Source organism: Artemia franciscana, chromosome 5 (genome assembly GCF_032884065.1).
Source record: "Artemia franciscana chromosome 5, ASM3288406v1, whole genome shotgun sequence".
In the NCBI taxonomy this organism is placed as follows: domain Eukaryota; kingdom Metazoa; phylum Arthropoda; class Branchiopoda; order Anostraca; family Artemiidae; genus Artemia; species Artemia franciscana.
Genome location: NC_088867.1, coordinates 24,597,885 through 24,614,982, shown reverse-complemented (window position 1 = coordinate 24,614,982; position 17,098 = coordinate 24,597,885). Strand labels below are relative to the sequence as shown.

General features: G+C 34.9%; 2 protein-coding genes across 5 annotated transcripts in view; one reads left to right on the top strand and one right to left on the bottom strand.

Annotated features, from left to right (window-relative positions):
* Positions 1–12,873, bottom strand: part of LOC136027144 (transmembrane protein 19-like) — a 78,510-nt gene extending 65,637 nt beyond the window's left edge. For 3 of the 4 annotated variants that reach the window (XM_065704114.1, XM_065704122.1, XM_065704119.1), the window contains exon 1: positions 12,774–12,873. The gene's annotated coding sequence lies outside the window, so the exon portion shown is untranslated. Of the gene's footprint in view, positions 1–12,766 lie in introns of all 4 variants that reach the window. The other variant, XM_065704117.1, reaches the window with a different exon arrangement.
* The window catches only part of LOC136027145 (E3 SUMO-protein ligase RanBP2-like), a 46,816-nt gene that overhangs the window by 23,137 nt on the left and 6,581 nt on the right, over positions 1–17,098 (top strand). The window lies entirely within an intron of this gene.

The following is a 17,098-nucleotide window of genomic DNA, read 5'->3' as shown; positions in this document are numbered from 1 at the left end:
ATTTTTGTAAATTTTTAGGTATTTGAAGGCTCCGCAGGGTATAATTTATATTTCTTTTCCGCATAAGAAGTCGGACGTGCCTTCTGCACTGTTTTTTTAAGGTTAAGGGTCCTGACGCGTTATGGATTACTTTGAAAATTAATACTTTATGGAAAAATAGGGGGTCCCTACAGTTCATTAATTTTTCAAATACGATTATATCTGTTTGAGGCGCTATTTTTGACGCAAAGTTGTCATCGCATTCGCTACAGGTAAAGATTATTTGTTTCAGTTCATTATAATCTGGTTCATAAATATGGAATTTTCGACCGTTTCTTATCAAGTTACTAGCTGAATAATGGTTCTTGTAGTCTTTATAAATTTTGTTTAGTATGCTTGGTTTTTCCAACAAGACATTTGTATTTCTTTTTATCAACATTGACAAAAATCTGAGAGGCCATATGATTGTATAGCCTCCGTCATTATAGATTCTCCAAAAATTTTCGCTGATCAATGTTGCAACTAGAGGATATTTTTTGAGGGGGATTCTGTTAAGTAAGATCGTAAAAGTCCGAGACGCAAGTTGCTGTTTATACTGGAAGTTTTCTTTTCTCATCTTGCGTGTAAATGAACAAAATAACAAGATGAACAAAATTCTTGTTATTAGCTTATTAGTGATGCTTACAGGAATTTCGAGAAGGTTGTAGAGAGTTTGGTATTGTAATTCTCTTGTTGCTTTCTTAACGGCATTTTCTAAATCTTGGCCTGATAATTTGTGTTCACTTTCTGACAAATTTGGCAAACTTTGTGTTTTACATGGAAACCAAGCTGTTCGGTTTTTCAGGTATCTAGAGGGAGTTTTTATGGTTCTAGTTTTTATATCAAAACTTTCCCCATTCCTCAACCTGGTGAGGTTGGGATAACTTAAGGTTCTTTTTAATGGCATGATATTTCTTCTTCAACTTTTGTTAGTTATAAGCAGGTTAGTAAGTTAATTGGCGGTTACCTTGATACTGATTTCTTCTAGAATCGCGTATGACGTGTTTATTAAGGTATTGATTTCTATTCTTTTCCAACCAAACTTTTCTTTTATTTTACACGGTTCTTCCTTGTCTACAAATTAGAAAAGTTACATAAGGGGGGAGGAAAAAAAAGGTAAAGGGTAAAAAGGAACCGTCAATTTCATGATTTTCTGTTATTCTTAAAATTGGCCCACTATTGGCCATTAAATTGTACGCTGACTTCAAAAGGTAGGGGGTTTTAAATGTTAACTGGAAGTCCTTTTCGTTGATTTCGGGGCCGTTTTCCATGTACATTATGTATTTCTTTAGAAAAGTGGGAATATGGAGGCTTTGCATGGAATAATTAATGTCCCTTTTCCTTAATGTTTGCCGTATTTTCTTCCTGCATAGATCTTTTAGACTGAGTTCATCTGAGGTTGTGTGAATTATTTTATAAATCAATTCCTTACGAAAGCATAGGGGGCTAGCTGTGTCTAGGAATTTTTCATACACAATGATGTCCTTATCTGGCAAAATTTTTGATCCAAAATTTTCATCATTCATGTAGAATTTTGTTGTTACATTTGTTAACTCCATATACTGTTCATCATAAATATAATGGATTGAATTTTTTACAATTATTGGGTCAAAATTGGTACTGTATCTCAAATAGTGTTCATATATTCCCAACAATATATTTTCATCTTCCACTATTCTGTAATTCACATTTAGTAGTAAGTCTAGAAACTTTAAGGGCCATAGTATTTTGAAACCTGATTCTTGTTCTATGTGCCAAAAATTTTCGCGTATTAAAGATGCTATCAAAGGATACGCAACGGGGGGCATTGCTTGGAGTAGGGCTGCGAAGGTGTATGCAGCATTTTTGTGCCTATAATCGTAATCTTTGCTCAATATATCTAATGAAAATGATCCATATAATAGGATGATTATTCCGTGTATTAAGAGTTCCTCGTTAAAAATAACGGGAACTTTCAATAATGAATATAAGGTATTATATTCCAGGTTTCTTATTGCATTAGTTATTGCGGATTCGAAGATTATTTCCCGTAGTTCATAGTCTATTACTGAGAGGTTTGGTAAACTTAGGGTTTTATTTGAAATCCAAAATTCTGGTCTCGCAAACATCAGGTCTTGGTCGGGTTCTAGGGTGTCGGTATTACTTAAGGTTCTTTGTCGCGGCATTTTCCCGGTTAGTATTAGTCACACGTATAAGCAGGCTAATTATCTAATGAGTAATTACCTTTTTCCGCCTTGAGTCCTTCTGGTGTTTCATCTAAAAAAAATTGTAGATTTTGTTTATTGTTTGAATTTTTTTTTGATTTTAATTTACCTTTATATGCGTCTTTTTTTGCTTCTACCGATTTTTTTCTCTTTAAGAAAATGTTATTTCCCCTTACTGCGTAATCTTGGGACGTTGGATCATACATAAATTTGGCGTAATGTCGGATTTCATCTAAGGGGTGGTGAATTCCTTCGTACTTAATACAATTTTCATTTTCTTCGATCTTATAACAAATTTTAGGTGGTCTACATTTATTAATTAAAAGTAGATCAGTTTGATTTGGGCCCTTGCAAAACCAATAGCTTATATTAAATTTTTGTTGTAGTTTTCTTATTAATAGTTGAAGGCTTGTCAAGTTTTTTCCTTTCTTATTTTTATTTGAATATTTTATTTTTACTTCTCCTCTCGCGGGTCGATATTTAGGAGTATTCGCTAATTTTAAGCCAAATCTATATGTATGAGGTTCAAATTTTGTTAAATCGTAATTGAGGTACCATGTTTCAGCATACACCTCTTTACCATTCTCATCTTGAACTAAGATCGCTGCCGCGTATATAATGTTTTCCTTAGCATGGATAATTGAAATAAATTCTGTATCTATAACAGCTTTGGACATATTTTGGTGGTAAATGGGGTAGTAAATTAAGTTGAAAGGGACTTAATAACTTGGAGAAATCGGAAATGAAAAAAAAAATTCTTAAATTATGAATTACACTCCAAGTAATAAGCAGAGAAATACAACGTATATGGATTGAAGCAATGAAGAAATAGTTATTCGGGAAATCGCACGGATACAGCGTACGAACTTAGACACAATTCATAAGCAGTATCCGCACAAACTACCGACTACTGGCTCACGGAGAATTTGGTTTTGTCAAAATTCAATTTACAGTTTGTTGCAAATTACTTTTATTTGTTCACTTTACTGCTGGCTGTAACAATGAAGAAGTAGCTTTCAAGGAGTCCCCTCAGGTAGTACGCGGCAAAGCAAGTTGAAACACGTCAAGCCTTGCCACTACAACCCGCAAGGGCGCCTCGCTTTCTCTATTCAGGTTTCGTGTATAGTAGACTTCTTGTAATTTCGAATGTAATTCTAGTTTCGAAACCTAAATCGTCTGTCTATGCGTAAGGTTTAGCAATATTAATAAGCTTTCTAATCAACGTTTTGTTACAGCTGAGTTATACTTGTGGTAAGATAGTTTACCAAAGCTACGGGTTATATTATTAGATAAATTAAAGTTTTTAAGAATCAGGAAGTGTCTCGCCTACTTATCTGGCGAAACGTTTAGTCGACGGGGCAGTTCTAATTTTAACCCTTAAGATAATCCTTAACTTAAAGGAATTATTTTAAGAAAAATGTTAATGAAGCAGTTGCACTCTTGCGGTTAATCTTAGCAAAAATGTGATTTTGGACTTACTTAGAATAATGAGCACTTTTTGATAAGATAGGCCAATTTTTCACTTGGAGTCTTTCAGACTTCCTGAAAAGTACTTTCCTTTAAGGATGTTTTATTATTGGATGGTTTCTTAGTGTAACCAATTAACAATTAGCAAAAAAAAGACTATTTTATTTTTATTTATTTTATTTTTTTTTTATTTTATCCAGGACTGATATATTTTTATTTTTCTTTTATTAATAATCTAATTTATCTGGTTTTTTGACAACTCGGCCTGACCTTGTTGTTACCTTCTCTTCGGTAGACTCGGTTTTTTTCTTTGGCTTCGCTAGCGATATCAGGTCAAACTTTTTATATTGTTTTTTAAGAAATTTTTGGCCTTTAATTTGTGCCTTTTTAGCCTGGGCAGTTGCACTCTGTGGTCTTGTTCCTTCCACATCTTTGGGCTCATTTGTGCCTGATTCACTCTCAGTATCTGAGGAACTAGTTGTAGATTTAGTATCTGGTTCTCTTGAAGTGGAAGTTAGAGATTTAGGTGTAGATCCAGCTTGACCTTCGTAAATTTCTTCTCCTCGTGAAGTGGAGGGTTTATTGATTGACTCGTCCTGTTGATCTCTGGGCTCGGGAGAATTGAACGATTCTTGGGAGCTTTGGGAGGATTCAACTGTCTTCTTGGGGTGCCTCCACTGCTTGAAAGCCATGTCTTCCGGGGGGTGAGGAATAGTTTGCATTAAGGTTTCCTTCCAAGATACCCAGTCCTTTGGTTTTGCCTTTGAGACGGTTATATCGTGATACTGTTGCTCATCAGCAGATGGATCAGTATAAAATGTACTTTGTCTAGTCTTAATGGGGTAATTAATGATATCCATTGCTTTTCTTAAAGTTTGTTTTTGGGGTTGATTGTCTCTTTGTGACTCTATGTCCCTAGGAGTTTGTATAGCCTTATTTAATTCATCATGTAACGATAAAGGTCTGTCTATTGGTGAAATAGGTTTCACCAAATTGTCGGGGAAACGTTTTGGTGGAAAAGGTGTCGAAATTCGATCCGGGAAAAATTGCGTTTGTGGAGAAATTGTATAGTCTAACTCTTCTGATTCTTCACTGGAAGAGGAATCGCTATTCCTCCGTCTCCGCGTAACGGGGGTACTTTTTGGGGGGGTGACCATATTTGTCATGGTTAGAAATTCATCAAATTTTTCTTCATCACTACTGTTCTCAAAATATCCTTGTTTGAAATTAAAAGGTTTAAGCTCACTTAATCTAGAGCGAGGTGGTTGGTTTTCGTCCTCCGAGGTATTTGATGTTGAAGGTTGAGGGGTCCATGTTTCTGTGAATTTTGCCCTTTTTATACGACTAACATGGGTTTTATAAATTTTTCCTGTTTTTGGTTTTAATAGTTTAAATGTAACATTATTATCATACCTTTTAATTATTCTTAACGGTCCTAGGTACCGGTCCGAAAGTTTCTTGCCGTCTGATTTGTTTTCATTTTTTAAGTAAACGCAATCTCCTACTTGGAAATCGAGTTTACCTTTGACCTTAGGAATATTTCTTGCTTCTTGCTTTCTTTTTGATCTTTCTATTTCTTGTTTTACAAGTTTATAAGTTTTCCTCATTCTATTGATAAATTCTTGTTTATAATCTTGAGAATCATTATAAAATTGTCGTGACTCTATAATTTCATTATAAGGGATTCTAAAGTCTCGTCCGAATAATATATAAAATGGGTTATCGCGAATGACCTGGGAGTAAGCTGTATTTATTACATTTGTTAAATAAGGTAAGGTTTCATGCCAATCCCTGCGATTTTCTTTCGTATAAATACTTAAAATATTAGAGAATAGCTTGTGTCTGTTCTCGATTTTCCCATTGGCCTGTGGATGATAGGGGGTCGATACCAATTTATTTATTTGAAGGAAAGACATTAAATCCTTGGTTACTTTCGATACAAAATTAGGGCCGTTATCGCTTAATACTGTATTAGGGATACCGAAATTAAGGAATATTTTAGCGAGAGCTTTCGACGTTGTATAGGCGCTTTGATTTTTTAATGGTTTAGCAAAAGTGAAACCAGAAAAATGATCAATTACTGACAGTACACAGGTATGTCCTTCATTAGAAGTGGGTAATCCTCCACTTGTACCATATAAATCAAAAGAGACTATGTCAAATGGAAACCGGGCCGTAGGCGTTCTTCCTATCGTTGGATTCGGGTAGACTTGAGGATTTTTTCTTAAATTACAGGTTTCACAATTATTAACATAATTCTTTAACTTTGTTAAGGCTGAAGTAACGAAAAAGTATTGTTTTAATCTATGGAATGTCTTATCTAATCCCAAGTGACCTCCTACGTCAGAATGAAAGAATTCAAAAGCGGGTTTTTCCAAAATTTGGGGTAAAACTGGTATAACGGAAGTTTGATTTCTTTTATCAGTATCGGTTATTATCCTACATAGTATTTTTTCGTCGAAATCATAATAATAGTTATCAATTTCTTTTTTAAAAGATTTCATTTCATCAGGTAACTCTTTATCATATAAGAAATATTCTATTAGAGCGGCACAAGTATCATCTTTCTTTTGATACATTTTTATAGAATTTAAGGAAAGTGGGCTGTTTTTCTGTTCCTTCTCAACCGAATTATTCTCAACCGATTTCATTTTTAAACCCTTCTTTTTTGGAACATACTTGGCTTTTATTGTGTTGATTTCTTCGTTTTCATCTTCTACTGGGGTATTATCTGGAAATCTACTTAGATAATCACATGGGGCATTTTGTTTTCCCTTAAGATGTTCAAATTCATAATCTAAGTCTTGGATTTTCAAAATCCATCTCGCGAGTATTCCCGTTGGCTTTTTGAAAGTTTGCAAATATTGCAGACTTTTGTGGTCCGAACGCAGTTTAAATTTTCTGCCTACCAAATAATGTCTGAACTTGTCCAAATGGTGGATAATCGATAATAATTCAAGCTGTGTAGCAGAATAATTACTTTCTCCAGAAGTCAGGGTGCGAGAAGCGTACGCTATTACTCCTTCTTCCCCATTTATTATTTGGGAGAGGATCGCCCCAATTCCCTTGTTTGAGGCATCCGTTGTAACAACGAATTGTCCTGTTTGGAAGTCGGGTAGCGATAAAATAGGTTCTGAGGTTAGAGCCTTTTTTAAATGATCTAATGCATTTTGAGCTGTATTAGACCACACAATTTTTTGTGGGTTGCCTCTCGTGAGGTCCGTTAAAGGTTTTGCAACTTGTGCGTAATTTCTTATAAATTTTCGGAAATAGCTCATTAATCCTAAGATTCCTCGTAATTGTTTAATTGTTTGGGGGGGCTTTATATTTTTAACGGATTTTATTTTTTCAGGGTCTGGGGAAATTTGTCCTTGCGTTACAACTACTCCTAAAAATTTTAGTTTTGTTTGAAAAAGGTTTACTTTTTCTGGTCTACATTTTAAATTGCCTTCTCTAAATTTCCCAAACACTTTTGCTAGTGTCTCTAAATGGTCCTCCGCGTCTTTGTCCATAGCTATGACGTCATCAACAAAATGAATTATGTTATTTAGGCCTCTTAGTAAATGAAGGAGGGGTCTACACAATGCACTCGAACTGGTTTTTAGTCCAAATGGTACTCTTAAGTATTCATAAGAACCACATTCTGTTGTTGAAAAAGCTGTTTTAAAAACATCGCCCTCAGCTATTTTTACTTGATGATATCCTTGTGTCAAATCTAGGGAAGTAAATATTTTATTTTTATTTGATATTGAATCTAGAATTTCGTCTATTCTAGGTAGGGGAAATTTGTCACTTACTACTTGTTTATTTAAGGCTCTATAATCTACCACTAATCTAAGGTCATTATTCTTTTTCGGGACTAAAATAACGGGGGCAGAGTATGGGCTTATGCTTGGCCTTATGATCTGATTTTTTTCGAGTTCATGTATTTTGTTTATTAGCCATTCCTTATGTTTATAAGGAATTCTGTATGGTTGTTTTGCAACTGGCGGCCCCGTGGTTTGTATTGCGTGTTCATAAAATGGGATAAGTCCTATGTCATCTTCAGATGTCGAAAAGACATCTTTATATTCCCATAATAAGTCGCATAATTTTTGTTTTAATGACACGTCGGTTATGTGACTTAGTTCAAATTTCTCAAGGAATTGAGATCGCGTCAGTGGATATTCTCTGTCAACATAAACATTAATATTATTCACGAAGTTTTTTTCCAAATTTTTCCAATTATTAATATCGGATTCCGATACTACTTGTATCTCTACTAAACATGTACCTTTACTTAGGGTAATTAGGTCGTTTTCGTGGGTGTTTGTTACCCAAATGTAACCTTCTCCCTTTTCGTAATTTATAATTTGTTCTTCACAAACTACATATTTCGGGAGATTTTTTAATGGCGATGCTACCCAAATTTCATTTTTATCATTAACTGGTTCTAACATTTGTGATATTTGGACCCTCTGCATTGATTTAGGGGGAATTTTTGTCTTACGCACTACAAATCCATAATATTTTTCGTTATTTTCTTCTTTTATTGAATTTAAAAGATTCTCCGCTGGTTCTTTTCCTGAAGTTTCTATTTTTTCAAGTTTTTTCCATAAATAACAAATTTCTTGAATTTGTTTGTTTCTATACTCTTTCATGTTACCTATATTTTCCCTTACTTTGTTTGCTTGTATGTTATTTATCATTGATGTGGTGTCCGTTGGGTAGATAAACTTTGAATTTGCTACATCTAATAATATTTTATTTGATTTTAAAAAATTTGCGCCTATTATTGCTTCGTATGGAAAATTCTTACAAACTATAAATCGAGTATAGAAATTTCTGTTATCCTTGCGCAAGGCTAGATACACAGTGCCTTTCACATCCAGGTCGTGTCCGGTTACACTTGATAAATTGGGACAGATATTGCTCATTCGTCGTTTAATATAGTTTGGTAATTTATTAAATACTGATGAATTTATCACATTTACGGTTGCTCCTGAATCTATAAGGGCTGAGAAATAAATATTCCCTGCGTTGAAATTCTCAAATACTGGTAACATATTATTATTATTTGCACTTAAAAATGGTATTATTACTGGAGGGGACCTATAAATTATCTTGCCACCAAATTTTGGTCCTACGAATTTTGGGGGCTTATATCGTTTCCCTGGGACTCCCAGATGTTAGATGTAGAACTTTCATTTGTTCTGTTTTGGGTTCCTTGGTTATTATTTGAGATGGAGCTATTATATGGCTGCCGTCGGCTGATGTAATTTCCTCTTGTACTTCTGTTCCAACTATTATTGGGTTGATTTGTCCTTCCACGATACCCTCCTCGATATTGATATGTATTGCGTTGGAAATTTTGATTTTGGGTGGGGTAATTATTTCTTGTTACAAAGGTGTTCCCTCGATTGCCTCTAGGGGCGTACCCACTATAGTTTGTCCCCCTGGACAAACGGTTACCCGTTCCCCTAATATTTTGGCGATAATTATTGTTTGCGAAACAATTTCTTGCGATATGTCCTAACCGGCTACAGGTGTAGCACCTTAATGGTTCATTGTTAGTTTGTGCCCTTAATTGATTATTGGGGGCAAAACGTACTTGTCTTGGAGGTGTAGTTGTTCGAATTTGATTTCGAACAGGTTTGGGCGATGATTCTCGTGAGAAAAATCGCGGAGAGGAATCTCTCGACTTTACATGGGCTTTGTTTTCTACAGCATTTATTGACAGTTTTTGATGCTGCAGGACAATCGAATCAATTTCTACGGCTCTTTCTATTTCCTGAACCGCTAGTTCTAGGTTATCAATATTTTTAGCTATCAAAAGGCGGTATAACTTTGGGTTTAGTCCCTGTTTAAATGCATTTAGTATGATTTTTTCATATAATTCCCCTTCTCCTGGACCGTATCGCGCTTCTGTTGCGATTCTAACCTTATGCAAGTACTCACGAACGTTTTGTGTCTGTTCGAAAGTAACTAGGCCATGTTTCAGTTTATTCAATGAACTTGTGTCAATGAATCTTTTCTGGAAGGCCTGTTGCAATAATTCTATTGAGTTAATGGTTGAGGTTGCTTCTGTACCTATCGAGTTTTCTATTTGTTTTAGGAATGTTAGCGCCTGTCCTTTCAGTCTTAAAAGTAACATATTTTTTAATACTTTTAGGTCAATTTTTGTCATTTCCACAAATTGTCCTAAATGGATGTTGAATTGATCAACGTCCGTATCTCCTTCATATTCTGGTAATGATTTTGCAATTTCTACCGAAGTTGCAATAATTTGCTGCGCTTTTAATATTTCATCTTGTTCCTGGTCCATATTTATTGTAGGCTTTTTTTTTTTAAATATGTGGTTTAAAATTTTCTCAAAATTTTTTTTTTTTAATTTTATTACTGTTTTATTCTAATTTCTTAAAGATTTTGATATTTTTTGAATGGGGTATACCTATATACAAAAAATGCAAAATAGAAATAAAATCGCACTGCACCTAAAAATTCAAAAAGCTAGGTAAAATTGCACTGCACTTAAAATCAAAAAATAAATGTAAGTAATCATACTTGTCTATGTTAGTAGGCATTTATTGCGTAGGTACTTTCAGTTCCTTTTTCTGATTTCTTTTCCCGACCGCGCCATATGTTACGGGGTGGTTTTGTTTAATAATTTGTTTGTGTTGTACTTTTATCTTAAGGGGGGTTGGCGTTGAGTTGCTTGGGACTTTTCTAAGTCTTAATAGCTTGATGTGGATATGGGAGCTAAATTATTAATAAAATAAAAAGGCTTCGTATATAATCCCCGGTAACCTGGGAGACAGAAACATCTCAGTGTTGTTTGAGGTCTCCTGAAACAAATATAGATTCCCTTGGGACCGTACCTGAAAGCTAGAGGAACTGTACCTGATGCCCTAATACATAGACAAAAGATGATTAAATACAATAAGGTTTATTTACTTACAATATACAACTATTGACAAAACAGCTTCAATGACTTATTGCATGAAAAGGTGAACATGAGCAAAATTGATCTTGACAATTCGAATCCTTCCTTAAGACTCACCATTCGCCCTTGCGTTGGGCTCATATATCCAACGCGCGATTTCTCTGAACAAACACCTGCCAGACAGGCTTAGTGACCTGTGGAAGTTGACCTCCACTACTATTGGTAACATTTAATCATGTGACTAGTCTCGCCTCCAAAAGTTGTTTTTATGGCAAGGATTTCCCTTTTGGCTTTGAGTTGAAAAACCCATGGGTCAGAATAACTGGTTACTTAACTTGTTAAGTAACTTTTGACTTATCTAAATGCACGTAGTCCAACTGCGTTGGATTATGCAGACTGTTAAATTTAGCAACTGATAAATTCTAAATGATTTTATTCAAACCTTTTTCTAATTGAAATTTACTAAAGGGGTGTGACTGAGAAATTTAGTCCTGAATTTAAGAGTTCCTAGATGAGTATGGATGAGAGATTTGGTCCTATATTTGAGGATTTCTAAGGGGGTGTGAATGAGGGATTTGGTCCTGGATTTTGTAGAGGGGAGGGGGCTGGTCTATATGTTACACAAACCCTAAGGAACCACAAAGCTTACCTCCTGGTTCCAAAGCTGCAGCTACAGCACACCCAGTACAACCAAATCTGAAGACAACAAGGTTGGGAAGGGTTATAAAGGAGCTGGCCAGATTAAACCTTTAGCCACAAAACCCCTGTTGGATCACTTGAAAAAGAACAAATCCTAAAGAAGGAAGATGTAGAGTTCTCCATTTAAAGTGATTAGACATAGATTCTCTTACTGATTATTATACTTATTTTGTAGGTGCTTGTGTCACAATATAAGCTTACTTAATTATGTGATTGATATTTGCCTGCTTGCCGCATACCTGCTTGATACATAAGAGAAAACTCCACAAAAGTTGGTCATTTTTCTGTCAATTTCTATTGTTTTTTAGTCTTTTTTTTCTGTAAGATTGATTGCACTATCACTGGTATTGAGTAATTATAAAATCCTTAAGACATACTTGAAAAATTTCTCACAAGAAAAAATATCCAAATCTAAAGTTTGCACAAATTGTCTCTAAAAGCCACAGAGCAATTTTTGGTCTTAAAAGGTTAGCAATTTCAAATTTCCAGTCAATAAAAATGGAAATGATTGTGATTCTATATGTATAAATACAAAAATATTTGGGCTGGAATAATGGAACTCACCATAATGGTGAGTTTGTGGTAGTTTTGCAAGAGAGAAAAGATGTTCAAAAAGTCAAAATGCATCTAATAACAATAGTTTCATGGGTAGAAATCTAGTTAATTGACTTCTTGCTATCTTAGAAAGGGTTTAGGTTAGGAAAATGAAACTTTCAGGGATTGATCTATAGGCTAAAGTGTGTCCCAGGAAGGTATTTTAAGTGCCCACCTCCACTCCTTCTCCCTCTAAATTTGCCTACATGACAGGTCTATACCTATTGAAATTTTGACAAAACAACATTTTACCTTAATTTTCAGTTACTAGTTTCTTTTTCTCTGCCTTTAGTTCTGAAAATGCAATTCCTGTTATTTGAGTAAAATTTTGAGCCATATCAATGTTTTTTTCAAAATTTAGGAAATGTATTTGCATATCTTTAAAACTTTATACAATGGAATTGAGCAAATTTATGAAGCTGAAAACAATTTTGTTGTACTTCAATTAAGCAGAAGATCTAATTTGCAAGGTTTCACTTTTATAACACATATATTTTTAAAGGTCATCAAAGGTCAGGGTCCTCAAGAGGGAGAAGGAGTGGAGTTAGTTGCTTCAAAATACCTTCCTGGGACATACTTTAGTCTGTAGATTCATCCCTAAAAGTTTCATTTTTCTAACCTAAACCCTTTCCGAGATAGCAAAAAGTCAGTTAACTTGAATTTTACCGTTTCATGAACCAAAAAAATTGTTCCAGTAATACCAACAATCTTAACCTGAATAACTTCAATTCCTACAACAGCTTAGCCTAGTCAAATGTTTTCAAAACTTACGCCTAACCATAGTACCCAAGATTTCATTAGTTTATTCTGTATACATTCACCTTATTTATACAAAATTTTAAATGCAAACTATGAAATTTACCTAATACCTTTCAATTAGCTTCGTAACACCATTTCATACTGTCAAAAAGTTGTCACGTTATCAGTTTTTAAGTTGAATTGCGTACACGGTTGACTTCCAAAAATGATGAGGTGCCTCACTAAAATTAAGCTGCGATTTCCTGCCTGTTGAAGCTATGAAGTAGAGGCCTTTTAGGCCTTTTTTCGCGTCTACCAAAGAGACTGTTTGATCTCAACCACTCGGTGTGGTTGAGCTCAACCGCTGTTTTTGCGTGAAACAGTGACAAACCAGGTTGTCATGAAAAGTGTTTTTGCGTGAAACAATTGACTGATTGAACTCTAATTTAATCAGAACTGTCATTGTTTTTTACCGTAAGGTTCTACCATCCATAATTTTTGGCTGAACTTTTCAAGCGTAGATTTCGAAAAGAAGAATTTGTAGGCTATAAATAAGTCTACATAAAACAAGAATTATAAGCCGACAAATAGAATTCTAGCTACGCAAAAGTAAGGTTTAATTTTGTTTTTTCGTACTAGGGCTATTTGGATAAGTGTTGGGTTATATCCTGCAATTTAATTCACATAGGCCTTAAGACAGCAAGTCAAGAGTTTGCTTTTGAAAACTTATGTAGATACTTGGAAATCTTTGTTTCATCCTTTTGATGCCCTAGGCTTGACCTTAGCTTGGTAATTTGGGGTCAGAGATAAAACCTTGATGAAGCAAGACCCTAGTGGTTATAAAGCATTGTTAATCCAATTACTATTCTTACTAGATGCTTCAAGATGTGTTGCATCTTCGTCAGAACTCTTTACATTTTAGCCTTACCCTATAGGGCTATGGATAAATTTTCAGTTCAAACTCTATTTTGGCTACAGTTTGCTATCTTAGAAATGGGTTTGGTCAGGAAAATAGAACTTTCAGTAATGAATCCAAAGCAAAAAATATGTAAAATTCTAGTTTAGCTAATTTTCACTATCTTCCACAAATATTCAATTTTAATTCAAAATCAACCTTTGATATATGTTAAAACCAAAAAAAGAAGAAAAATAACAAAACAGGAATAAGATATTGCTTTAAAGAGCTGCTTGGGCAAGAGTGACAATCTTTGAATCACCAGTCTTCAAAATACCCATATTAATATCAAATCCCAGCACATCCCCAGCAACCAAGACTTAAGCGAAAGGTTTGTGGTTCACCACTTTTATGTTTCGGCGAAACTCTTTCTTTTTATGATAGTTGCCCTCTTAGGTGCAACACCGTAAACAAAGAACCTTACCCTATAGTAGCCAAAAATTTAAAAACGCGTTTTGAAAAAACAAACTGTCGAATAAGGAAGGACCTTTATTAAAAGCTGATCCGTTAATTTTAACTATGATTTCCATTAATCTTAATGGCAATTTCAAACATTGAACAGACTCTAGCCCATAGTAACCGATATTTAAAAAAGTCATTTTGAAAGAAGTATATTGTATCTGATCAAAATAGAAAATACACCCGTAGGATCAACTGAACCGAAAACCCATACATCAACAACAAAGAAAATTAATTTTCTACACTGGATTTTATTGAAAAGAGAAAAATGAGATGACTGAATGTATTTGTATATTTTGTAGCATATGTTGGAAGGTTGCAACTATATCAAGGTTGAGAAAGTAGGTCTGGACCTATTTTATACAATCAGACTTTTAGTTTTCTGAAAACCTTAAAGGAAAATTAACCGTTGTCGTGGTTAGATATTAAAAAACTATGCAACCATTTATGTAACGAATTGGTATCCCCTGGGTATGCGAGACCTACGGATGTCCTAATGAGATAAGAAACCGCGGAAAGAGAGTTGTCGAAAATGGGTTCTGGAGATCTGGAATAAAAGGCAGATCTTGAAGAGACTTAAAGGAGAGCAGATATCGTTGAGACTAGAGTATGCCAGGCTTTGCTACTTTTGCCGAGTTTTGGTTTCGCGGTCATCATGCCATCCTTAGTATAATCATCATGTCATCCTTAATATAATTTCAAAAAAAAACTTTTACCGGTAATAATAGTCATCAAATTAAAATTAGCCTCAGGAATATTTTGAAAATTTAAAAACTAATTTTGAGTCAATATAAAAATGGCTGTTGCAACCCCTTTCTCTTTATCTGAAATTTTAAAATCACTGAACAGGTTCCTATTTTTGAAGGATCTTCAGATGTTGTATTGTTTTCGGAAGGAATTGCTAGGTTGGGACAATGGGATGAAAGAATAAACGATGAGGTTCAGGTTAAAATTGCTTTCATGAGAACATTGGGCGAAGCGTCTAGCGTTTTAAGTTCAATAAAACCTACAACAATGGTTATGGTTTGTAAATTGCTAAAAGGAAAATTCGGTCATAATAGTAGTCAGTCAAAATTTATTCATCATGATCTTATTTTGTGTGAAGGAGAGGATCCATACCCTTTCATTAAAGCAGTTAAGCAAAAGGTGCTTCAATTATTATCGATGTCAAAGATACCAGATTCAACTGACGTCAGCAGTTCCGTTATCTATGACAATTTACTGAAAAATTTGCTTTTGAGTAGTTTATCATCCGATTTGGGTATGAAAGTTATGCCGAGAATGCCAAAATCGGCTAATGAAATTGACACTATTTTAGTAAATGAATTCACAATTCGCAAGTATGGTAGGCTCAGGTCGCAAAAGCTAAATGTAACGGAAACCCCCAGGCTACAGAAGTTCAGACGCAGGTTCCGTCGGGTGATGAATCGCGAAATGCCAGGACTAACGTTGCTAGGTCTAATAATGGGAACTTTGGGCCAAGGTCTTCTTGTTCACAATTTGTTACTAGATCTAGGCCGTGGGCACAATTTTTAAGGAGGTCCTCTGCATCATTTTCGGATCGCAGGTCTCCGTCAACAAATTATCGCAGGGCAGATAATGATCCTCAAAGAAATTTCAGGGAAAGGTTTGATCAAAATTTAAACAATGGGGAAAATTATCGCAACCCACACTCTCAATCGACCCCAATTAGAAATTCCAATTGGCGTCCGCGTCCAACCAGTCTGAATGATCAAGTTGAAAGCAGAGGTATAAAAAGATGCTTTCGATGTGGACAATTAGGTCATTTGGCTCGCATGTGTCGACTTAGTAGGGTTTTTGATCATTTAAACTTGCGAGGGAGCGAAGGCCAAAACTAGAAACGCCCCAAAATCCGTCAACATCGCGTTGTAACGTACCGAGATTATTTCAGGCATAGAGATGCACCTTATATTCCAGTTGTTGTATGTGGAGTTAGAAGTTGCTGTTTGGCTGACTCCAGGGCTACTTGTTCATTAATGAGTTGCGAATTCTTTTGTAGACTCCCTAAACCAATTCAAAACTATTAAAATCAGAATACGTAGAGGTTACTAGCGCAACTGGCCAAAATTTAAAAGTTATTGTTTCGCTCAAAGAAGAAATCTATATTGATGGTATCCCCTACAAAGAGAAATTTTTAGTAAATCAGTCTATGGAAATGTCAATTATCTTAGGCTATTCTTTCATGCGTCGTTATAACCTGATGATTGATCTCCAAAATGACAAATTCATTCCCAAAAGAAATACATCCAATTCTATGTTGAAATCGCCTCAACAGAAACAAGAATATTTGCTTCAAATTAAAACGCATAGTATCCAATTATTGAACAAATGTACGATCCCGTCAAATAGTGTTGAAAGAATTATAGCTACGACTTCATTAGGATCGGTAAATTCAAATCTAGATTTAATTGTTTCACAGTCATCAGAATTCTCAAATCTTGATTCTGAATTAAATATTCATGAACAAATTGTGTCGCCAATGGAGGGTCTAATTCCAATTATTATTGAAAATAGGTCGTCCAGGGATATCAAAATGCCGAAAATGGTGATTGGTTCTGCTGAAATTGTAAACCGTAATAATCCGTCACTAAAGACATTTGTTAATACTGTTTCTACTACTGAATCAGATTTTAAGGATAGAACAAAACCTTTGCGCAAAGAAGAAGTAAAAGAATTTCTAAATAGGTTTCGATTGGATAATTTATATGGCGAAAGACGCATACAAATGGAGAAATTGTTGATTGAAAACCATGACGTTTTCGCAAAATCTGCTTTTGATTTAAGTTCTTATTCAGAGGATCCATTTCACATCGAGGTTGAAAATAGCATTCCCGTTCGAATTCGCCCTTATCCCATTCCATTTCATCTTCATAAGGTGGCAAAGGACGAAATCGATAGAATGTTGGCTTGTGGCGTAATTGAACCATGTAATTCACCCTATCTTGCTCCTTTATTGCTGGTCAAAAAGAAGGATGGAACACATCGACTGGTGACAGATTATCGTGAGCTCAACAAGGTCAT